Here is an 11,830-nt window from a genome sequence, read left to right as displayed (position 1 = left end):
GAAGAATTTGGCAAAGTCATTGCAGGCCATGGTTGAATGAAGTTCAGCTGCCACTGGCACAGGAGGGTTTGTTAGCCTGTCAACTGTAGAAAATAAGACCCGAGCATTATGGCTGTTTTTAGTGATGATGTCAGAGAAGTAGGACCTTCTTGCACTCCTCAGTTGTAAATTATAATTGTGAAGTTTCTCTTTATAGATGTCATAGTGAACCTGGAGGTTTGTTTTTCTCCATCTGCGCTCAGCTTTCCTACACTCTCTTTTTTCATTTTTCACTAGTGTGGAGTTTCTCCATGGAGACTTTTTCCTTCCAGAGATAACCTTCACCTTAATGGGGGCAATAGTATCCATTACATTTAACAGTTTTGCATTAAAGCTATTGACGAGCTCATTGACTGAACCTTTGGACAGGTCAGGTGTTAATGGGAAGACCTGGTTAAAGATCTCACTACTGTGTTCAGTTATACACCGTTTTGTGATCACTGCTGTTGATATATTTGTGTGGGCTGAGATTTTACTTTCAAAGAAAACACAGTAATGATCAGATAAGCCCACATCAGACACAGCAATGTTTGAAATGCTCAGGCTTGGAGATCAGTAGGTCAAGAGTGTGTCCTCTATTATGTGTGGCCTCTGTTACATGCTGAGTCAGCCCAAAGTTGCCCAGAGTGTTACTCAGGTCTTTAGTCCCTTTGTCCTGAGGGTTGTCCACATGGATGTTAAAATCCCCAACAATAATTACACAGTCGAAATCAACACAGATCACAGACAGCAGTTCACTGAGGTCATTAATGAATCATTTCAATGTAAGCAGCTGTCTCCTGGAAGTTTTCAGTCTTTTGAATATGTGGCTTTACAGCTGAAGGCCCCATCCAAAGTTGTGTTTGTTAATGTTTACAGGCCTCCCAAATGCTGCACAGACTTTTTTAAATAAGACAGCATCCCCTCCTCCTCTCCTGCTTACCCTGGACTCACTGATAAAACTGTAGTTAGGAAGCCAGAAGATTGCATGACGGCGTCATTGAAAATAAGCGCAAACATTCCCACTGATTTTTCTTTCAACATATGATGAGGGCAGAGCGCGAACGCAGTCCCCACTACCAGAAATTATGTAGTCGAGATTCCCACATTTGGGGAATTCGCAGACTGTCAGCAAAGCCAGAGTGCAATGGCTGAGCCTCGGCCTGAGAGAACCACCTTCGTGATCATGGTATCTCTCCTACCAGGTAAGTATGAATTCTTTAGCTCACGTATGGGGCAGTCTTTCACACACAAACCCTGCACACTCACGGTGCTCACAATCTCAAAATCAACACAAACACAGCCTGTAGGAAGCTGGGACTACACACTATTTATATATACACATGAAGCAGTTTCCAACAGAGCCCCATAAGGTTATTTAGCTTTACAAATACCGGGAGAATTTCCCATCATGCATTGCTGTATCTGCGCAACAAGAGCTAGCTGAAAGATAACTTTTTTTCATCCATTTAACCTCCTTAAATCCACCAACAAACCACCAGAAGTTCAGCTAACTCAAAGGTAAAGCACGCTGCTAAACGAGTTTGTCTGATACTCGGGAAAAAGAGGATAAACGCAAAAGTTTTCTAGTTGAAGCACAGTCACTTCCGGTCTTTTCGTTAACTGCTGCTAGGCAACCAACAGTTTCCCGCTACGGTCTCGGAGTATGAACAGTGTTGCTCACGAAAACACGTCTGTGAACATGTCCGTGTGCAACAAACAACCAGAAAACAATCCAAATAAAAACACTAAAAATTTACTCATTAACAACGACTGAATTCACTCAGAGCAACTTTTTGCTTTGGCGGGAGTTTATTACCTGCTAAAGATGGCAGGAAGTCTCAAATCACGCGGGTCCGGCGCACATACACGTCTGGATGGTACAGCATAACCAGGTTAAGACATCTCTAAAAAAATATATTTTTGAGTGTTTTTCAGTGTTTTTAATTATTTGTTTTAATTTTGTTTATTTTCCATTGTTCACTGTGGCCTGATAAACATTTTATCAAAATATATTTCATAAGGCCATCGCTAAATATTTACAAGAAATCAGGCATTATACAGTGTGTAAACTTCAGTGTGATTTGGATGCTCAGCAGAAAATGTAGCCAGATATCAGCTGGGTTTAGATACATTTCAGATAAGAAAACCTTTGTTAGTCCCAGAGTTGGGAAATTCAAATTGTTACTACAGCAGAGTACACAAGGCAGGAACAAATGAACACACACAGCATACCTAACAGCAATAATGCTATGCAAAAATAGAAGAAATATAGACTAAGAAATAGATAAGTACTTATATATGTAAGTCTATTTATCTATATCCATCGCCATCTATCTATATATATCTACATACATACATATACTTATATATGATGTAATAATACAGATTACTATCAGAAGAAGAATGAAACACAAGAAAACCCCAGGAAGGAGATCCTGTTTATTTTAATACCTGCAGTTGCCATCCCATTGGTTATCGCTTGCCTCTTCTTTCTGGTTTGCTTGTGTCACAATAAACATAAGGCTTCAAATGACACACCACCTCGTTCCCAGCTCAGCAGCTCACCCTCCCAGGACACGGAGCTGTCGCCCCCGAATCATCAAAAACAACAGGTAGCAATAATAATAACAAGGTAACATTAAATATGGTCACAGTAAATGTGATTTACATACATTTGTTTAAGTATTGTTGAATTCTGGTGGCCAGAGTCTTTGGTGACATGTATTTATTGTTTCATGGCTGCAGGCGAAGCTGCGTGAGATTAACATGTCAGCAGTGCGATTTATGGAGGGGCTCGGTGAGGACCGGTTTGGCAAGGTGTACAAGGGCCACCTATATGGCACAGTACCTGGTGAGCAGACCCAAGTGGTGGCCATAAAAACTTTAAAGGACAAGGTAGATTCTGCTCTTTGTGAGGAATTTCACCATGAAGCTATGGTCCGTTTCCATCTGCAGCACCCAAACATTGTTTGTTTGCTTGGCGTGGTCATTTCATAGTGCAGTGGTTGGGTGTTAATAGGTATTAACAGGTATTGCACACTGATATGCAAAGACCCCAGTGTGTGAATATGTGGTGTACATTCATTGCTGTTGTGCAGTGTACAGTCTGACAGCAGCTGGAGGGAAAGGCCTCCAAAATGTCCACTTGGAACACGGCCTGTCACTGAAGGGTGACCTGTATGGGGTGGGAGCTGTTATCTGACAGGGATAACTACCTCCACTGGGTCAAGAGGACATCCCAGAACAGAGCTAGTTTTCTTGATGAACCTGTTCAGTTTCTTCCTATCCCCAGCAGACCACACCATAAAACATGGACAATACCACCACAGCGTCTGAGGTCTTCAGGAGCTCTCCCTGCTCCCTTCCAAAAGACTTCTCTGTTGCAAATACAACCGTCTTTATCCTTTTGTGTAGATGTACACTCTGTTGTTACTCCAGATCCGTTTATTAATCAGATCACTTATATGAGTCAGCTATCTTAATGCCCATTCTCTGGATGTTCACTGGTGTAGGTGGAGTCCACTACCTGCTCCTTGGTTTTCGGAGTGTTGATCTGGAAGTGGTTCTGCTGGCACCAGTTGACAAAGTCCTCAGTCAGTTCTCTGTATTCCCTGTTGTCCTGTTGTACACATCGAGGAGATGCTCTCATTGCCCACCCATTATTTTAAAATAGAGATAGCCTACATAGTTCATACATATGAGAGACCATTATGAGCCAATTAGGAGAAAGCATTAAATGAGCTGTGGGCCACTGCTGGCACTGTCATCACATTGGAGGGTCACTTTAGTGTTCAAGTAGTATAAAAACGTTTGTCTTTAAACAAGAAAAAACTCACTAATATTTCAGAAAATGTAGTGTTTTGTTTTAATTTTCAAATATTGTATAACAAGGCAAAACTGCAAATGTGAATGCAAATTCTTTTTCCTCAATCTTAATTAACTAAAACCTTTCATTGAATAAAAAAAGAATTGGCACTCAGACATGTGGCAGCACTTTGCTATAATTTTTGTTTTATTTAACAAAATAAAAATGCAGACATAAGTGTACATTTATGTCTACTAGTGAAAATTGTTTTCTTTACAAATAACTCTCACTGAACTAACACAGCCAATCCCTCAACATGGTTTTACTCTCTGCTCATATTGCCTTCATATTAAATCATTTTTTGCTTTTTATAGAAGTTATTTTCACATTGCACTCAACAACAAAATCCCCCGTAACAAAAACTAACTTCAAGGACCAAAATGCACAATATTTCCTCACGTCAACAGTACGGGTGGCAAGTAGGGGTGATGTGGGCCTCACGCAAGTCGGCCCCGGGCCGTGTGTTTCAGACCGCTGATTCACCTACTGTCACTATAGTGAAATTACTGTTTTTGTTTTGAAAGGTTACTAGTGGATGCTGGCAACCATCTTGGAAGAGAACAATACAATCTGTTGTAAGGCCTTCACTGGAAAATTGTGTATTTAGAATATAATACCAACATGTCATTTGAAGATAACATAGTACTTCAGTGACCAAATAGTATTTGGGTAAAAGTCACTGAATAGTGTTGGAATAAAGTGTGAAATTTGTGAAGAATTAAAATATCCAGGAGCTCAAATTGGATATTTTGTTTCAATCATATTTTATCAACACAAATTGCACAGGTTTATTGAATATGAATAACTTCACCTCAGTTGTTTAAGCTCCTGCCAAAGCAAAACATCTGTGTGCAACCAGTGTCCACTATTGAATTAAGTAAACCCAACATGTTCTTTTTTAGTGCATAATCACATTTAGTGAAATAAACTATTAAACCAGAATTACATATTAGGATTTAGCCAAGTGTTAGGATGTAATGCAGAGTAGTATTTCTAGTAGGCTTGTTTTGATATGCCTGTTTTCATTTTATTTTCTAAATTTTAAAGAAGGCTTTAGAAAGGTCAAAATAAATCTTCTGTAAGGGAGTATCAGCTATTCTAGTAGAATTTATTTTACCAATGCAAGGGTGCATTAGTACCTTGTAATACAACATATCTATTTCATAAAGGGTGAACACAAATGTCCAAAGAGACTTCCTGGCAGCTGCCATTTTAAGTATAACCTCTGGTACGGGCACGTTCAGTTTGCAGCAGCTATACAACAGTGGCCTCTAGAGGTGTTTACACACTATGACCAAATCAGACAATGCAACACAACACGCAGGTTGCCCCAATGAATTGATTAGGCTGGTAGCAGTGACTTGTTAACTTATCATTTGTCAAGCATATCTCCCATGAATGATATGAAATAATTTAGAGACATAACATTGACTAAACAAAGTAGAAGCTGCAATCAGTTTTTAGGAAAGTGAGTTTAATAAGAGTAAAATAATGCAGTAATTTCTTAGATTTTATAATCCCTTTATAAATCATGTTGGCTACAGCCTATTTAGCAGTGCAACAAGAGCATTAGACAAACAAACAAATAAATAAACAGTCAGCAAAAACAAAAAAGTTAGTACCCAGGGATAAAAATGTTGAGTATGAAAGGGAAACCTAATGGACAGATGTGATGCCTGAACAGTGGTGGCTTTAAGTGATGTATCAACTTAAACATGCATCCACAGTCTATGTTACATAAGTACGATGATCGGTGGTGACAGCTGGCGCCACTTTGGAAGCAGAGACTGTTGGTTTGAAAGCCTTTAGTGTCTCCTTGTGGCGGGACTCTTATACTGTACTGTGAGATGTCGAGCAGTGACCCCCCCCCCGTCACTCTGGCTCCTACCTCAAAGCACACTGTGTGCTGTCGATCTTACGTGCTGCACAATAATATTCAATATTTAGTATTTACTGTTATATTCACATAGATCATCGCGATGATGTTATTTATTATATTGCTCTCTTTTTTTTTTGCTCGTTTTCTCTTTTTTCTTTCCTGACAGGTGATCCAGGTGATGGATATATGTATTTTTTTGTCTGTTTGTTTTTCTTTTTTGTCCTTTATCACGTTCCTCTTCCCCGCTGTTTTTCCTTTCCTCTTTCTTTCTCCGTTTTCTTTCCCCCAGTCAAATCTGTCCCATGTTTAGCAAGTGAAAATAAAACAAAATAAACAACAAAAGCAAAGGTGAATCAAATAGATCATTAAGGCAAGGCTGGGATGGTCCATTTGGTAAAGTAAATCTGTTGGGCATCTTTCTTTGTCTTTACACAATAATTCTGATGGCAAAAGAACCAAACGGGACAGGCAAAAAAAAGAAAAGAAGATGTCGAGCAGTGTCAGTAGTATGCTAGAAAGTGATACATTAACATTTCTGGGGTCACCATGAAGAGCTCACTTCCTTTCTTGCTCAGTGTGTAAAATGTGGTACTTAATGGATTGAAAAGAAAAAGGATGGCACCCTTGTAGTTCACACAGGTGGTGATGATTCAGGGTTTTAATTTGTAAGGTTTGAATTTTGAGCCATCATAAATTTTAAACCAGGAAAGTATAATATTTAACATATGATAAGTCAAAGCTAATATAGCTGCTCATATATAGCTACTTATAATTTGAAGAACTACCTACACCAATGAGTAGACTTCCCAGAATGGAAACAGCACTCTTTGTGTGGTTGGAGAAAACAGTCAAGTTGTTAAGAACTCTGACTGAGAAGAATCCGCCTGTGTACAGCAGCAGGCTGCCTTCCTAGAATTTGGATATCCCCCGTGCGCTCGTCTCTGTATTATGTGCATTACCTCTCTTGGAAAATTAAAACCACAGCAGCTTTTTATAGCTTTTTTCATTCACTATCAGCTTACACCAAAAGTCTACTCTGAAGAAGATTATTCAAAACATGCAACGCAGTCACCAATCCCAGCAAATCCACCCCTAAGTCAGACTGTACAATACAGAAAATAAAAGAGCTACAGCTCAGACTCTACAGGCTTCAGTTAGCATGTTAAATGTGAAAGCTCAGTTAGAAAAAGACTGAACAAAAACGGCCTGAGTTTAGCAATTAACCAAAGTGACAAACATTGCTCTAAATAATACTCCCCTAATCCAAGTAGTCACCCAAACCTGGACGTGGATTTAGAGGCCCGAGGGCCATCTCACACGTTTATTCAGAATAAAACAAGTTTCAATTAAAATTAAACAAATCAAAATCTTGTGGACGTATGCCTTTTACATGTTGGTAAAATGTTTAGGATGAGATGGAGATATAACACTCATGCACCCTGAAAATTATGAAGGTCTAAATATGTATCAAAGGGACTCACTGAACATCAGTGGATTTCTATGGGGCAAACGTACTTAAACTAGCCACTGTGACCATTGAGGCAGAGCAGAATGAATGATACTGACGGGAACTATGAGAGTTTGTAGTTAAATTCCTGCTCTTACACACTGTAAAATCGAATTAGTTAGAACTCAAAATAATTGAGGAAACTCGTTGCCTCAAAAAAATTGAGTAAAGCTTAGCTAAAAATGACTAAATTAGGACAACTTATTTATTTTGAGTACTCTGTACAAGCTCATTTGTTCCCAGAACTCAAGAAAATTGGATCAAGTTTACGTAAGTTGACCAAGTTAGGGCAACTTACTCATTTTGAGTACACTGTAAAGCCTTGTTAGTTCCCAGAACTCAAAAAAATTAAGGAAACTCATTGCCTCAAAAAAACTAAGTAAAGCTTACTTAAGATGACTGTTAGGACAACTTATACAGTGCAAGTCTGCAGTATTAAGAATAACTTGATATTTCTGACTGTACAGTGCTAATTGTTTACTTACTGACAAACATTTCAAGTTCAACTAAATGAAAAAACAATTTGTGGTAACCTGAATATGATTAAAAATAATTAACAACACTTTTTGTCATGATGTTAAAATCAGACCAACTTTTATTTTCAAACACAACAAAGTATAACAGCCAACATACTGGACACTGTTCTGCTGAACAACAAACAATTATATTGCCATCACTGTTATAATCTTACAATGAAACAAAGTCGCAGATGTAATTATTCTGAAAATAAGTTTAGGCCTACCACAACTTTGTTTTGTACTTACATTACTTATATAATCAAAATAAAATATTTGTTGTTCTGTCACAAGTGCAGTCTCTAATTTAAACAACACATTTGTTTTGCATTCCAACACATGAGCTGGAATGTTGTAATGTTTTAAGGATGGCTTGTTTCCAGTCCAGGCATTACTGCCTGAATGACTATCATGGATCGAGGTGATCCAAATGTAGGTGCAGAAGAAAGTCTTTAACTTCCCTTAAGTACAGTGGCAGTGGATGTGGGTTGGAGATGCAGTGAGCTTGAACCTGCAGGCGACCATCTTCACTGACCACACCATCTGTGACGGAGGACTCATCTCTCCTGGTGTCCTGCAAGCAAACAATCATATTTTTTGGAACATGAACTTAATTGCTTTCTTAAAACATTTTTTTCTGCATTTGGTATAAAACAGACTCCAATTTGGACAATCTCAGGCTCCTTCCCCACCGGAGAGGTGACATTCAATGTCCCAATTGTCAGTCTGGATAGCCCTGACCCCCACCCGACACACAATAATGTCATGAAAGCATCATTTTAAAAAGGGCTATGCAAACATGGCCAATAACTTTCATTCTAATGATGTGCAAAATGATTTGGGCACAAAACAAATTTTGCTGTTAGAAAACTTGCAGACTTCACTATATTCAGTGTAGACCCTCTAAACTAAGTTTGGGGGATGTGATCTTTCAAGAAATGCAGACCAAACTGTTGTTGTTTGTTTACTTACACAGCATGTCTTGTAGAATTAACTGGAGTCACCAGCAACAGCCTAGTGCAGTCATATCTCAAGTCTAATAACAGAAGACAGGAAAAGATCAGTAAAGAAACAACTTCCCCAAACCAAAAAACAAATAAAACAATAAGTAAAACAGGCTGATCTAAAGTTCAGCCTGATTAATATAAATGTCACTGACAGTTGCTAATATATTGGAAAACCAAAATACTTACCACTGAGTTGATGTCTTTCTGTCCAACAGCAGGAGTGCTGGTCCCGAGCCTCAAAGACAGTAAGAAGCAAGCAGAGGGAGAAAAAACAGAACATTTTTCAGAAACCGATTTGATCCTTAATGGCTGTGCAATCATTGTAACATAGAGTTTGCTTATGTTGTTAAATAAAGGCTGGATTTGACATTAATAGATGCCACAGATGTTCAAGGTGCCACAAAGCATGAAAAAAATAGACATCTCAGAAAACGTCGGGGCATTTTTGCAAATATGTGATGTCTTGATAAATCGAGCAGATATTTGAACTTTCGACAGCTACATTCTCGCCTGAAAATATCTTAAAAGTTGATTTTGTGACCCAGAAAAAGCAATAAGCCGCGCTCCTCCGCCATTGGCGAGCTTACAAGTACGCACAGGCTCCGACAACCATGGCCGACATATGCGATCCTCCTTTCCCCTAGATTACCCTTTCTGGGTCACAAAATAACCTTTTAAGATATTTTCAGTGGAGAATGTAGCTGTGTAATGCTCAAATATCTACTTAATTTATCAAAATATCACATATTTGCAAAAGTGCTTCCACGTTTTCGGAGAGCTCTGTTACCCAACTGACCGGGAGGTCAAGGCTTGATAAGAGTCCGCAAGCACAGCTAACTCTTGGCTTATTGTTTTCACCCCCCCCCCCCGAAGAATTTTGTCTGGGCTCTTATCTCACTTTTTTATTTCAAACAATCAACAGAAAATTTCACAGACATATTTTTATATAAGGTTTTTAAGGCTGTGGTGTTAATTTTTAAGTAACATGAGCCCAGCCGCAGCAGCAACGCTAGGCTAACACTAACTAGCTAGCACGATTATAAACCTGGTTCTAAACTAAGAGAAGCCACAAAATCAGTTTGAATAAGAGTAAACATTTACTCACCAAGTCAGTGTATCAGGTAAAGATCCACAGCAATGACAACAATAATCCCTTGAGCTGACGCTTTTCTAGGTTTGCTCAACATATTCCATAAAAAATGCTGGCACCATGAACATGCGGACTGATCCGTGCTAGGGAGGAGGACGGTAGTGACGTGGCATTTTCAAAACACATCTTTCATCCTTCCACACTGAGAAGAAAAACTTCCATCTTACTTAGTTTTTCTAAGTTAAGACAACTCAAATAAATTGAGTTTATCAGCATTTCTGTAGCGGACAGAACCACCTGCTTTAATCTACCATGATGCTCTGTGTTATGTTGTCATGGCAATATGAAGTCAAATAAATACAAATATATAAACTGCACATTTGAAGGAGGACAAGAAGACAGGCAACTGGAAGAGCTTTTGAAGCAGGGAAACTTTTCTGGATTACTCTTAATTTAACTGGAAATTTTGCGAATACAAGTCAAGGAGGAAACAAGGAGGCAGGTTGGATTATATTTGAGGACAGGACGCACGAAGGAGAAGCATGAGGAGAGAGAAAACAGCAGAGCGATGGTGCAGGGCTAATCGTGGGTCAAGTCGAAGAAGCAAGCATCAAAACTGTGAGTAAACATAACACATAAAGACTTAAAAATTACTGTGCTGATTAAGGAAACATTAAATTTGGTTAGTTTGGGGTCTGCAGCTTCAGGTTTGTGGGTTCAGTTGGTCTCAAAATTGAGGAAAGACAAAAAAATTTCTTTTGAAAGGTTGTTGGAGGATTTTTACTGTAAGAAATATCTGGGTGTGCAACTGCTTTTATTTAAAAAAAAAATTTAATTTTATTTAGTCACATTGGAAAGGGAAAATTGGAGGATCGGGACAATAATGTGGCCAGATTTACTGTTTCCTTAATCAGAACAATAATTTTGATCTGAACTAGAAATTTTGAAATGGGTTATTTTCTTTCTTCTCTACTGATCACTGTGTGATCGGTTGAGTTACTTGTCAGTCTACATTTATGTTAAAGGTAATTTTAAAAAATGCAGTTTATTCGTAATTTTGTAGAAAAAGGCTCCGCACCTATGAAAAAAAGAAAATGGGTATCCACACCCCCAAAATTCCTGTAGATCAGAGTAGCTAAGCCCTGGTTAACTGCAATTATATAACAGAAGATGAAAAATATTGGAATGATTGAAAGAAACAAAGATTGCTTTAGGGTTTGAAGATTTGACTTTCTTATTGAAAGAGACGAAAACTAATCCATGTGTGACACTGAGAAAAAAACTGAAAGCTTAAAAGATCTGGAGGTCTGACTACTGTTATTCAAATGTGCAAAATTGTTTTAATGACATTAGAAAGAAAAATGGGATGTGTAAAAAGGTAATATATAAAGATGATTTTTATATTACTTGAAAAAATGATGTTGTTTAGCGCTTCTGTACTTAGAAAAATGCTGGGTCACTAGTAAGCTGAGATTTAATGTGATAAACTGAGGAAAGGTAATATAATCTACACACTCGCTGTTATTGTTGCAATCCATACACCAGTTAATATTTAATCAATCGTCATTCATAATTGGTGATCTATGCAAGTTTTAAGGAATAATATTTGAATTGAGGTTGAATGATGCTCTGCCTCTGTGGTCAAGTACAGACATAGGCCTTAAGCAACCATGAGCCACTGATAAGTGTGGCAGATTAGGAAACATGCATACAGTTCATTAGTTAGACTCCTATGAGCCACTAATAGGAGAAAATGAGCACGCAATAAAGTGGACTTGTTAGGGAGAGATTGCCATCAGAGTTAAAACACTCCAACTCAATTTTGATGACAGAAACAGCTAAAAAATGAGCGTTTTGTTTACACTGATGACAAAATCCTGATCAGATACAGACAGACACATGCATACAACACACACTACTGCTCAAAAGTTTGTGGTCAGATTCAA

The 11,830-nt window shown here is 38.3% G+C and overlaps 2 long non-coding RNA genes and 1 other non-coding gene across 4 annotated transcripts; 1 reads left to right on the top strand and 2 right to left on the bottom strand.

Moving 5' to 3' along the window:
* Positions 1-1,067: 1,067 nt before the first annotated feature.
* Positions 1,068-1,231, bottom strand: LOC146706447 (U1 spliceosomal RNA). Its single transcript, XR_014921790.1, has one exon. It is a non-coding gene; the product is annotated as a U1 spliceosomal RNA (small nuclear RNA).
* A 108-nt stretch (positions 1,232-1,339) lies between these two features.
* Positions 1,340-4,000, top strand: LOC146706446 (uncharacterized). Of its 2 annotated transcripts, XR_014921759.1 has the most exons (3): positions 1,340-1,913; positions 2,574-2,633; positions 2,767-4,000. It is a non-coding gene; the product is annotated as an uncharacterized LOC146706446 (long non-coding RNA). The 2 variants fall into 2 exon arrangements; XR_014921760.1 differs by lacking the exon at positions 1,340-1,913 and having other exon boundaries at positions 2,437-2,633.
* Positions 4,001-7,844: 3,844 nt separating this feature from the next.
* On the bottom strand, positions 7,845-10,207 carry LOC146706445 (uncharacterized). Its single transcript, XR_014921558.1, has 3 exons — positions 8,981-10,207; positions 8,760-8,823; positions 7,845-8,361 (listed from the first exon to the last, which is right to left on the bottom strand). It is a non-coding gene; the product is annotated as an uncharacterized LOC146706445 (long non-coding RNA).
* Between the last annotated feature and the right edge of the window lie 1,623 nt (positions 10,208-11,830).

This window comes from Copadichromis virginalis, linkage group LG7, assembly GCF_057382275.1.
Source record: "Copadichromis virginalis isolate Kocher_CV1m ecotype Utaka linkage group LG7, C_Virginalis_male_GT1.1, whole genome shotgun sequence".
In the NCBI taxonomy this organism is placed as follows: domain Eukaryota; kingdom Metazoa; phylum Chordata; class Actinopteri; order Cichliformes; family Cichlidae; genus Copadichromis; species Copadichromis virginalis.
This window is presented reverse-complemented; position numbering and strand designations above follow the sequence as displayed.